The following is a 13,350-nucleotide window of genomic DNA, read 5'->3' on the forward strand; positions in this document are numbered from 1 at the left end:
AGGCCAAGTAATTTAATTTCTTACTATGTTCTAAGTTAGCTGGAGCTGAGCTTAACCTCTTATCTTCCAGTATCCTCTGTTAATATATATATTTAATTCAGTTACAACACAGTCAGGACCCACTGCTGGTACATTTTTATCACAAGCAACTTTAGAAATGCAATTTCAACACAAACATATGTACAAATCAGTTTGATATGTGAATGACATATAATTTTTTATAATATTCTAGCTAGCCATGCTGACATATGTTACACATCCACTGCTCTACTTTTCCTGGCATGGCTGACAATACCTCACATCATCACAACCCCATTTACCAATCAGAAATAAAAGTATATTACAAAAGCTCTACGAAGAGACAACTGCCATCTCTCTGGTCATGTAACTTAACATCTTCCTACCCTTCTCCTCTCTATAAGTATCTTGCTGTGACCTAACTTTTCACTGTGATTCTTTCTGAATGCCACCTCTGATATCCACACTGTATATTATATATGTATGGTCTGATGAACCAGCTTGATGTGCTGCGAAAGCGCTTACCATTAAACAAAATTATTTTTTATTTGCTGCCTGCTGTTGTTTGGTTCATTTTCTTTTGTTTTTGGTTTACTTTTGTTCAGTTGTTGGTTGAACCAATTATCTACAGCACATTCTTCTTCTTTTGCATATGTGTTTATTGTGTTTTGTCAGTGACTCTGTATATAATGTCAAATATCTATTGTATTTTCCTTGACCAAGACTGAAATAGGACCAACGAAATCGGTGTTCTACCCCAGTTAACAAAATTCATAATAAAATAAAATAAACATGGTGGTTTAATGAAATTTCATTGTCCATGAGTGTACCAAAGTAGCTTCAGTTTTGAAGGTTTGTATTTATGAGGGTAGTGCGGGGGTATTCTTGCTTCCCAAAGACATTACTGCATTTTTTTGCATTGAGCTTAAGACTGCATTCCTGACACCAGGAGTCTGTCTGGGAAAAGCCCTTTTTATAGGATATGGTTACCATCTGGTGAGCTAATGGCAGCTCCAGGCCAGAGACCCTTTGTTAACTTAGACATCATGAAAGTGTATGCCAAAAAGGACTAGCCTCAAAGCACTCACTGTGGGATGTCACTGGTGATCTACCTTTTCAAAGACACTGTGCCACAGGCCCTGACTCTGGATCCTGCTTGTGAGCTAGATTGTCATTCACTGAGTCTTTCCAGTGAGTTTACATCAAGGTTATTATTTAATCTTTCCAGTGAGTTATGTCAGGGTTAATATTTTAATCTATCCAGTGAGTTAAGCAAATGTTAATATTTAATCTGTCCAGTCACTTACTTAAGGGTAATACTTAACCTTTCCAGTGAGTTATGAAAGAGTTAATATTTAATCTTCCCAGTGAGTTATGTAGGGGTTAATATTTAATTTATCCAGTAAGTTACTTAAGGGTTAATATTTAATCTGTCCAGTGAGTTATGTAAGTGTTAATATTTAATTGTATGGTACACCAGATTATTTGTTTATTGAAATTTATTTACCATGAAAGTCTGACTGGGTAGGAACCCATTTAAGTTGAGATCCTGGGAGATTTTAAGAATAATAATTATACAGTCATTAAAAAGAATACAAAAACAAATACAGTTTAAATAATTACTCCATATTAGACATAAAATGAAAACACTAGATATAACTTGTATGATGATTTAAATGTTTGAGAAATTTTAGCCAGTTTATAGAGAAATTAAAGGTAAGCTAGTGTAGTATAAATAGGGATTGCAATAGAAGTAAGGAAGTAAGTGAAGAAGGGAGAGTGTAAGCTATGAACAGGTATTTGTTCACATTTAGGGATATAGTTTATCCTGATGTTGAGCAAGAACAGAGACAGCTTTTGGTTCGAAAGTCTTTTGGAGTGGTTTTGAAGGATGAAAGGGAGGGTATTGACCTAATGAATACAGGTAAGGAGCTCCAGACCTTAGCAACCTTGTCAGTGCCCAGCAGATGTGATAGGTTTATGGATACAGATGTTTTTGGTCATTGGAATGCAGTGACCAACTTGGAACATAGCTGTGTAGAATGTTTAGTGCTGAACAAGCAGATGGATTCTGGATAATTTTATAGCTGGTAAGCTGTGTTTATGTTAACTGATGGGGTACTTCTAACCAGTTTAGGCTTTTTAGTCCTATACACTGATGGTTTCTGAAAGAGGCATTTGCTGCAAATTTAGCAACTTTGTTATAAGATTGTTCAAGTTTTAGTTTTTGTAAAGCATGGATGTTAGTAAGGATGGGAGCACCATAAAGAAGAGTGGGGAGGAGGTAAGTAGTTACAGGTGTAGTTTTAGTTGTGTTGGTGAGAGAGTTTTTGGCGCTATAAAGCAATCCTAGTTTTTGATGAGTTTTTCTTATGCAATTTTGTATATGCAGGTCAAATTTAAGATATTCATCCACTATCATCTCTAAAAAATATACTATGAGAAGTGACTTCAATGTTTGTATTATCAAGAGAGAGGACTTTAAATTTTGGTTTCTCATGGGAGAGGGATTTGGAGGAAAAGGTATTTTTGTTAGTGTTGAGCATGAGGTACGAGTTACAAAGCCATGTTTCAGTTGCTGTTAAAGCTTTCTGAGTAATTTTTTGGAGTTGTACCATGTTGTCAGATATACAAATGAGAGTGGAATCATCTGCATATTGTATTAGGATGGCCTGTTGTGTGGAAGTATAGAGGGTGTTGGTGAGAATGTTAAAGAAGAGGGGTGGGAGGTTGGCATAATGGTTAAGGTGTTTGCCTAACAGACACAAGGTGTAGGGTTTGATTCTCACATGGAGTAGTTGGCTAGGCTTAAAATGACCCACAAGGGCAGTTAGCCTAGTAATAATCTATAAACCTATGAACCTATATATGATCTTATCTCACTCTTCATATAAGAAAAAGACTAGGGGAACTTTAATTTTATGGATAAAAAGTCACTATGTCTCAAATCATTTACAAATATGAAGATAAAGGACTCCTAGCCATAGTAATAGTAAAATATAACAATAGACTCTGGACATTAGTAAATATATATTGGTTTCCAGGTATTAGGATTGGGACAATAAAAAACACATGGATCTAATTTTATTTTTGGGAGGTGACTTTAATTGTATATTGGATAAATCAGAGACCACAAGCAAAAGAAATTTACGTGCAAGTTCTATAGGGAAGCTACCTAAGGAATGGGCAGAAAGTTTAAATCTAATTGAGACATTTAGTTATAAGGAGAACAATTCATTATTATTTTCACACCAAGACCACAGATTTGGGGCACATACAAGAATTGATCAAATCTTCATATCTCAAGAGCTAAATTCAAAAATAAAAAAATTTCCATAATCCCTTGTCCCTTTTAAGACCATAATTCATTAATTCTCAAAATACATACATATTATAAGAAATTAATTTTTATGTCTAGAATTCCAGCTTACATTACAAAATTAAAACAATTTAAACCTTGGTTAGATTCAGAAGTACAATTCTTTTTAGATATAAACTACACCACTGAAATAAATGTAATTAATTTTGGGATACCTTGAACGTCTATCTAAATGGAAAAATTCTTTCATGGTATAAAAACAAGCTAAAAGAGTGGGAATCAGCATTATGTAACATCCAAAAATAAATTACAGATCTCACTATTAATTCATCTACTTGCACACAAAAAATCATAAAAAAAGCATTGGAAGACTTAAAAGATATAATGAAATCCTAATTCACAAAATTAATATAGCTGTAGAAAGATTAAAACTTAGTTCCTATGCAGTATCACCCAAACATATGCATAATTTAGCAATAAGATTAAAAAAAAATTGATTGAAAATAATATTACAAGTATTATACATGAAGGAAGGAAAAAAAAAAGGTTTCGGATATAAATGATATACTAGATGCATTTAAACATTATTTCTCTGACCATTATAATGATACTTCACATATAACTAATACATCAAACTTAGACCTGAAATTAGTATAGGTAAAGGCAATGCCAGAGAAATTAAAGTTAGACATTCAAAAACAAATGTCTCTAAAAGAAATTACTCAAAAAAATCAAGGCAAGTAAAAGTAATAAAACACGGGGAATTGATGGAATAATTAATGAATTGTATAATATATTTCCATCTTCAGTAATATCATTGTTTCACAAAACTTTGAATGAAATTCTAGCACAAAACACAACTCCAGTTTCATGGAGCTACTCCTTAATTACACCCATTATAAAAGAAAACGACCCTTTACAGTGTAAATCTTACAGGCCAATATTTTTACTTAATGATTATAAAATCGTCAATATTAGTAGAATTAAAAAAATCATTGACACATAAATGAGGATCAAACAGGATTAATTTATAAAAGACACACACATGGCAATATACAAAGAATTCTAACACTCCTAGATTTTCTAAACGGAAACAACCAAGAAGTTCTAATAGTAGCTTTGGATATAGAAAAAGTCTTTGATTCGTTGAGCTGGGATTTTCTTTTTAAGGCTTTAGAATTGTTTGAATTCCCTACTAATTTTATTACGCTAATGAAGAATATTTATAAAAATAATTTGGCTTATGTAAAACTTGGGCCATTTACCTCGAAGGATATTGAAATAACCAAAGGTACAAAGCAGGGATGTCCGATGTCTCCCATCCTGTTTGCCTTAGGAAATGAATTATTTGCCTCTTTAGTATGCCACAACTCTAATATATCAGGCATAGATATATATGGTCAATTCAATTCAAAAATTATTTGCTGATGTTTTACTCATGTTATCTGTCTCGGATAAATCAGTACAAAAACTAGATGAAATAGTGGAAAGGTTTTATCATATTTCCGGCCTTAGATTTAACAAGGAAAAATCTAATTATATACATTTGAATAAAAAGAGAGAATTTACCTTGACTACAAATTGTGTGATAGGAATACAAGTTCCCATAGCAAAATATTTAGGAATAACACTATGTGATAATTTGAAATCTATGTTGGCCACAAATTATAGCAACATAATTAATATAATAAAAATGTTAATGGTAAGCTGGAATAAAATATTCTTGAGATTTGAAGACAGATTACAAATAATAAAAATGACAATACTTCCAAAAAATTAATTACATTGCACAAGCTATTCCTATAGTACCTAGCAAGAAAATCATGAAAGAAATAAAATTCTGTTAAACTTTCTTTGGTATCCAAAAAGAAATAGAATAGCCTATACACATCATATTAGATCTTGGGAAATGACCAGATCTAGAATCATACATAAAAGCTTCCATATTAAAAACTGTCATTAATTGGATAGATCCTAATTATTCTTCAACATAGAAAACATTGCACACTATTATTTTTCTAAATGAAAATAAAATTAAAAATTGTATATTAAGTGAACAAAATAATAGGATGTGGCACATAGTGTCTGTAAATATTCAATATAACAAAACCAACAAACTTAAATTATATAAATAATATTTTCAATTTATTCAGAATATTTATATATACAAACGGATATTAAGATTTGGCTAGACTTGATAATACCCTTTAGCTCTACAAAGCATTTCTTCAATAACATTCATAATGTTATCTTAACTAGATGGGGGGAGAAAACTTGTCAGCAACATTGTATAGAGAATCAAGTAGTATTAGACATTCAACAAATTCAGAATAAATATGACATTCCATCTGCAGATTGGTTGATACTACAAAGCATATTATCACATGTTAAGGATCTCCATAGTAAAATTATTAATTCTTAAAAAAAAACTAGTCCAAATTTGATAAGTCTAATATCTGAAGTTATTTACGACAATTATAATTGGACAAATCTAATTTCAAAATTATACAAAATATTGATAACATAAAACTTACCCTAATGCAATATATATTGGAATTTCATAGCAAAAGGATGTCACACTAATCTATCAATTGAGAGTAAAACAAATCTTTTATGTTCTGTTAACATTTAATTTACAAGTATGGAAAATATTTACATGGAAATTTATTCACAGGGCATTTATTACACCTGATAAACTAGCCAAATTCAATTCACTTGATAAATCCATTTGTTGGAGATGTTCTTTAAACTGTAAAGCTTATTGGTCATATATATTTTGATTGTATTAATATAAAAAAATTCTGGGAAGAAATTACTATTTTTCTCCAAGCTATATTCACAGATACCTTTATTTTAACCAAATCTTTAGTCCTATTTTAACCAAATCTTTAGTCCTCCTAAATGTTAATGATACTATTGGAATGAATAAAAAAGATATATACCTACTTTGGTCCATACTAGCTGTGGCAAGGAAATGTATAACTAGAAAGTGTAAGTCTTCACAAGAACCTACTCTGGAAGAATTCTTGAGATTGATGGAAGAAACAGCGACATTAGAAATCAAGGTGAAGGAATCGAGAATTTCACCTAAAACATGGATAGACAAGCCATGGGGAAAATGTTAACTTTTATTGAGACATTAAAAATGAACCCTAAATAATTAATGTGTAACTTTATACTTTATTAATTGAATATTATAAATTTTTGTTACTAATTTCATATATTTTATTATTATTTTTTCCTCCTTGGTTCAGGTCAATTGCACATAGTGTATATAAAGGTTTATGATACTTGTTTATTGATGATTGTATTGTTAAACATTATATTATTTGGAAAATAAATTATTTAAAAAAAAAAAAAAACCTCCTGCCCCATTTGCCAATCCTTTGTACCGAAGACCCTTCCCAGCTGTCTGGCCGCTCTTAATCTTTACTTGGAGAACCAACGGCTTAAACGATTAGCCCTTAGGATGGATCCCACTTTGGAGGCCTCAACAGAACCTCCACATAAGAAGGCCAAGTTTCCCAGGCCCTCTACCTCTGCCGCTCCACTACTGGATGCCCCGCCAACTTCTGATTTAGGAGTTGAGGGATGCCCAGAGGATCCGCCGACTTCAGCGGCGACCTTTGTAGAAGCCATTTCACAGTTGACTGCCGGCACATCCTCAGAGCCAGCCCAGACCCCAACTATTGCAGAGGTCGAGGGGGAACCAGACTTAGCAGAGCCTCCAACCGGTATCCCTCCTCCGGACACTACTACTGTTAGACCGTCATGCGAATCCAGGCATACGCCTACATCTCCACCCAAAAAGAAACAAAAAACCAAACATACGACCTCGACCAAAGAAGGCCTACCTAACTGGCAGTCCTTCACTTCTTCCTTGATGCAGGCCTTTATGGCCCATAGGCCTTCAGCCTCATCCCCCACTACTGTACCACTGCTAAGCCCTAGACCTGCTTCTGCCTCTTCTCTCCCTCCACTGGCCTTTCAGGACAGGGAAGAAGAGCAAGACGCCTATTACTCCTCCTCTGAGGAATCCATTTCTTACACCTCCAAAATTGCTTCACCTCAGGAGTACTCCTCACCAGATGAAGAATCTATTGATGGGGACTCTCCTCCATAGGATATTACATTTGGTGAAACTGTCACCAAAATGAAAGACTATTTCAAATGGGATATCTCTCAAATGTCTGAAACTCAAAAGAGGTACTTTGAACTTTTACAGATAGAATCCCCCTCCCCTTCTGCTATCCCACCTGTCATAAATGCATATTTGGATGGTTTTACCTCAGCATCAGAGACACCAGATTTTTAGCCACCTGCCCCTAAACAGCCAGACCGATTCTGCAAGGTGCCCGATGACGAGAAATTCCTAGTCAAACCTCCCCTGGCAGACCCAGCTGTGATTGCCACCTATCCTGATAAACAATCCAGACTAACTCCGTCTGCCTCGGTCTTACCCACTGACAAAGACAGCAAATCTATGGATATGATTAGTAAGAAGGTCTATACCTCTTCCACTTTGGCTTTTAGAGCCCTCAACTATCAGACACGTATGACCGAATATGCTTTGGACCTGGTTTCTCAAGTCTCTACGTTGCTGGCCAGTACTCCTGACTCCCCTACAAAAGCTGACATCTCTTCTAAACTATCTCTGGCTGCCAAGTAGCCAGTCAGTCTATTAGATGCAGCTATGATGCTGCAGAAGCTTCTGGTCGATCTACAGCATCTACTTTTGTTCTCAGGAGATATTCCTGGCTTAGACTTTAACACTTACCAGAAGAATTTAAGTCTAAGATCTTGGATGCCCCCATGGGCCACAATTTTCTATTTGGAAAACAATCTGCAGATCTTTTCAAAAACCTGCTAGAAAAGAGCAAGGAATTACAAGACATCAAACATTTGTTGGTGTTCCCCTTCCCCAAATATTACAGGAACTACCCTGCCAAGGCCACATTTGTCAGACGTAACCCAGCCTCTGCTGGAACTACCTCTTCCAGACCTAGAAGATGTACCAGAAGACAAACCCCTTCCAGCTGCCCCACAGCCTCCTCCTAGGCAGCCTTTTCAAGACAGAGGAGGCCCCAACAATGCATGACTGCCTTGCCCCCCTACCCCTCTCCGCCCACCTCTCCCACTGCCTCTCCTTTTGGAAAACCATTACCACAGACAGATGGCTGTTGGCCATTATCTTAAAAGGATACTTCCTATCTTGGAAAGAAAAGCCACTCCTAAGATGCATTCCCTTTCTCCCCCAGAAATCAAAGACATCTCTTACCACAGGTCCTGACAGACCTTCTGAACTTGGGTACCATAGAACCTGTCCCCTCAGGACAGGAGGGAAAAGACTTCTACTCTCGACTGTTCCTGGTCCTCAAAAAGGACAGACCATGGAGACCTTTCTTAGACCTTTCCTTCTTAAATCTATTCTTAAAGGTGCCCACCTTCAGAATACGGTCACTCCCAAGCCTCCTCCCCCTCATACCTACCAAGGCTTTCATGACCACATTGGCCCTTAAAAGAAGTCTGTCTGCACATACCCATCCTACCATCCCACAGAAAATATTTACGTTTTTCTGGACTCTCCTCTCATTTCCAGTTTACTGCCTTGCCTTTCGGTTTGTCCACTGGCCCATAGTGTTCACAAAATGCCTGGCTCCTGCCATTGCAATACAGAGAACTTTCAGAGTTATCCCTACCTGGACGACATCCTGATCCTAGCAGACTGCAAAGAAACCCTTTCAGCCCATTTGCAATTCACCATATACCTTTTACAAAATCTGGGGTTCACCCTCAACCTCCCAAAGTCAGGTTGCAGAATCAAAACAGACTTAATGAAAGCCTTTCTACCCCAAGACAAGGTCAGCTCCCTGACCTGCCATTTCAAAGCCCTGCTCCCAACCCAAGTAATAACTGCAAGGCAATACCCAAGGACCCTAGGCCTAATGGCAGCCACCATCCCTATGCTTCCACTAGCCAGAATGCATATGCAAAAGCTGCAGTGGTATCTAAAAACATTTGGTCCCAACACCAGCATCCCCTGGAGCAAGAAATCTCACTCCTAACCTGCCTAAAGGCGGAGGAGGTCAGCTGGTGGTTTCCACAAGTTCAGCTCATCCTGAGACTTCCCATCTCCCAACCCAGGTTATGCATACAGATGCATCGGACTCAGGATGGAAAGCCACTTTGGCATCCTACAGGGTTCAAGCAACATGGCACCCTTCGTTAAAGGCCAGACACATCAGTATGAGCGAAATGACAGCAGTCCTCCTAGCTCTGAAAACCTTCAGTCCCCTGCTACTGCCAGATGTTCTCCAAATAATTGCAGACAACACCACAGTTATGTGGTACCTCAACATACAAGGAGGAACAAAAGCGTACCACTTGTGCAGACTAACCCCACTGATATGGGATCTAGCCTTTCACCACAACTTGTCCCTGCAGGCATCCTATATCCCCTCGCAGGACAACAAGCAAGCAGACCTTTCTAAGCAGGACATCCTCTCCACAACACGAATGGATGCTGGACAGGACCTCCTTCCTAGACATTGTCCACCGGTGGGGCACTCCTCATATAGACCTTTTTGCCTCACCCCAGAACAGACAACTGCAGACCTTCTGCACCAAGACATACTCCTCTCTAGCTTAGAGAGTACACGCTTTCAGCATTTCTTGGAAGGCGTAGTTTCTATATGCCTTTCCTCCATTCCCACTAATTCAGAAAGTCATTCTGAAAATCAGGAGAGAGAAACCAAAACTCTTGTTGGTGACTCCCTACTGGCCAAGGCAGCACTGTTTCCCCCTACTTCACAATCTAGCCAAGGGCAATCACCACAATTTACCCCACAAAGTGGACCTTCTAACACAACAAAAGGGAACCCTCATCCACCCACACTTGCAGATGTTGTTACTGACACTGTGGATGATAAACTTTTAATTCTCTTCAGGCACCACTACTCAGAGGAAGTGCTTTCAGTCCTGAGGGAGGCCAGGAAACCTACCACAAGAAAATCATACCTAACTAAATGGGAAATATTTTCAAAATGGTGTTTGGGCAAGGGAAGGGACCCATGCATTGCATATCCCCCCCAGTTCTTGCATGTGTGTGTCAAGTAGTAAAAGGCGGACTTTCATACTCTTCAGTAAAAGTTCACCTTTCGCAATCTCAGCCTGCCTATCACTAGACCCTCCCTTACTTGCCAGGCTCGATGTTGAGCTTTTCTTAAAAGGGGTCTTGCATATAAGGCCTCCAGGAAACCCTTCCCACCACCCTGGGACCTTAACTTAATTCTGGAAAAGCTAACCTAGCTTGACCCATTCGAACCTACCGGGACAGCTACTCTACAGGTGTGTACATGGAAAACTGTACTGCTCGTGACCATAACTTCGGCCAGAAGGGTGTCAGAACTACAGGCCTTAATGGCCTGCCTTCCTTATACTACTTTCCACAAGGACAGGGTAACACTAAGAACTAATCCCTCCTTCATGCCTAAGGTGGTCAATGATTTGTCATTAAACCAGTCTATTCACCTACCCACATTCTACCCCTCTCCCACCATTGAAGGGGAGAGGATACTTCACTCCTTGGATGTACACAGACAGTTGAGATTTTACCTGGACAAAACAAAATCCATTAGAAAATCCAATCAAATCTGTTTCCTTCCACCCCAGGGCCCTGAGCAAGGCAGTCTCCAAACAAACCATCACCTGTTGGATCAGGAAAGCTATTTGCCTCTTACTCACACCATGGCAAAAAACACCCATTGGGGGTAAAAGCTCATTCCACCAGGCAACTGCAGCCTCCAAAGCGTTTCTCAAAGGCCTGGATACTGCTTCCATTATGGAAGCAGCGACATGGTCCACCATTCACACTTTCAGCAAACACTACAAGTTAGGCAATGTCTCCAGAGCACGTGCAGGTTTTGCCAGGGCAATCCTACAGGGCTTTGTATAATCAGCCTCTTCATCTGCCACCCTTCCTTCCAACTAAGCTGTGGTACTCTCCCACAACAAGAATACTGCAACATAGGAATAGAAGGACATAGAATAGTTGTGTAAAATCTTTCCATAACCCTAGATGTCCTTCTCTTCCATGTTGCAGTGTTCCTTCCCAACCACCAAAAACCCCCTTCTCTGCCCTATGTCTGACATCACTGGCATCTCCTCCTGCTGAGCCTTCTACTGGGCTTTCAAGTTCTGAGGTCTGTGCATGCAGACATCACATTTAAGGCCCCTGGTTTATGGCCCTACAAATGCCCTATATAGACATATTCTGGAATTCCCTGAACATCACTTTAAATTCATTGTAATTGAACAAGTCAAAAAGAATATAAGAGGTGGTGCCTGACGGTTGTTTTTCGAGAACCGTGAGCTTTATTGGATTTTGCGCCTGGATTCTGTGGGGTTCCCAGGTCTAAATGAAATTGCATCTATAGGATGCGTGTTAAAAATGAAAGCAGAATTGAGATAGTATACTTATACACATACAATTATGTGTCAATGTATATATTTTTTAGTTTGGTTATTTTAAATGTGTTTTTTACATACATACATATACATACATTTTAATGTTTTTGTAAATATTTATTTCCTTAGGAGAATTAATTAGTGGATATAATCCATACTGGGTTATTTAATTAACTAATTTCTTTTCTTTCAGTATTTTTCATGAAATTTAAGGAATTATGTGTTACAAATTGCTTTTTATACATTGCTGCTTTAATTTATTAATTGGTGGGTTTGTCATGTGACAATGTATGCTTATATATGCGTTCATTTGAATTTTGGTCCTTATCTGATGAAGTTATGTATTTTATCTCACAACTGCGCTTATGTTTTATTATTTTGTGGTGCAGTAAATTGTTGGTGACCTACAGCTTCCTCTTTGCTTTTGTGTGGTTAACCCTTAGTTCATGTTGGGCAAGTTGATTGATTCTGCATCAAGTATTCACTTCAGCAGAGCTATCCCAGGTAATCCTAGCTGTTGTTGGCCAGTAGCTTATTGAGCCAGGACTGCTGGACTTTATGGTGGGCACAGTACTTTGGTAAATAGGGGCACATACTTCATTCCTGTTTTGTTAGCATGTGTCTCTTGTATAGGCCAGGTACTCAACCCACTTATAACCAGCAAATATCTATGCCCATTTTTGGGGGCAGTCAACCTGACCGAATCACATAGTGACAGTGTTTACACAGTTGAGTGGCTAGCTGTGATACCGCATGCAGTTTGTGATCTGTGCTTCGTATTGAGAGGATACTGCACACCACAGCTAATACCCAAAAAGGTTGGTCTGTACAAGTCTTCCTGCACTAGGCACCATCTAGAGTCAATACTGCTGCCCCCAACTTCATTCTTGGGGCAGTTTGAGGTGGAAACACAAGGCATGTTTTTTGGGAGGTTGGAGGAATCCCACAGAGAGAGGGGGAGTACATGCAGACTCCATACAAGCAGTGGCTGAAAGTCAGGATTAAACCTTGTGCATAGGAGGTGAAGACTTTAACCATTATGCCAACTTTGTTCTGAACAGAAAAAAATGTATACTGATGATATTGATACTAGTGATTCTAATATTCAAACACCTACTTTAAAGTTGAGCATACCTACACGGTTGTATTTTTTATGTCCCTGTTTAAGGTATTCACCGTAATAGCAGACCTTTTGCAGTAGGTTGCAAGGCTGTTAACCTACTGGTACTTCTCATAGTGGGTGTACTTTGTTTGCTTTAAGTAAATATCTGGAAGGACTTTAGCCATGACTGAAGTTCTGGAATTTATCTAGAAAATTGCAAAATTATAGTGACGTACTTTAACCCAAGATGATGCCAATGGTCATCTGCTAAAGAAGTTTGCTGAAAGAGCAGAATCTCAAAGATCAACTTTTGTAACATATTCTTCACATACCTATAAAAGACAATGTTAGCACTCAAGGTAGAGAGCATTAGTTCCTAAAGTGGTAATAAATTTGTATGGATATGAATGGATCAGTAATGTTCTTGTACCCTTTTGCAAAGCTC

The 13,350-nt window shown here is 37.9% G+C and overlaps 1 protein-coding gene across 1 annotated transcript in view; it reads left to right on the forward strand.

Annotated features, from left to right (window-relative positions):
- The window catches only part of SMC1A (structural maintenance of chromosomes 1A), a 1,753,330-nt gene that overhangs the window by 793,629 nt on the left and 946,351 nt on the right, over positions 1 to 13,350 (forward strand). The window lies entirely within an intron of this gene.

The sequence above is a fragment of the Protopterus annectens genome, chromosome 1.part0 (genome assembly GCF_019279795.1).
Source record: "Protopterus annectens isolate FY-2018-M chromosome 1.part0, PAN1.0, whole genome shotgun sequence".
NCBI lineage: Eukaryota > Metazoa > Chordata > Ceratodontiformes > Protopteridae > Protopterus > Protopterus annectens.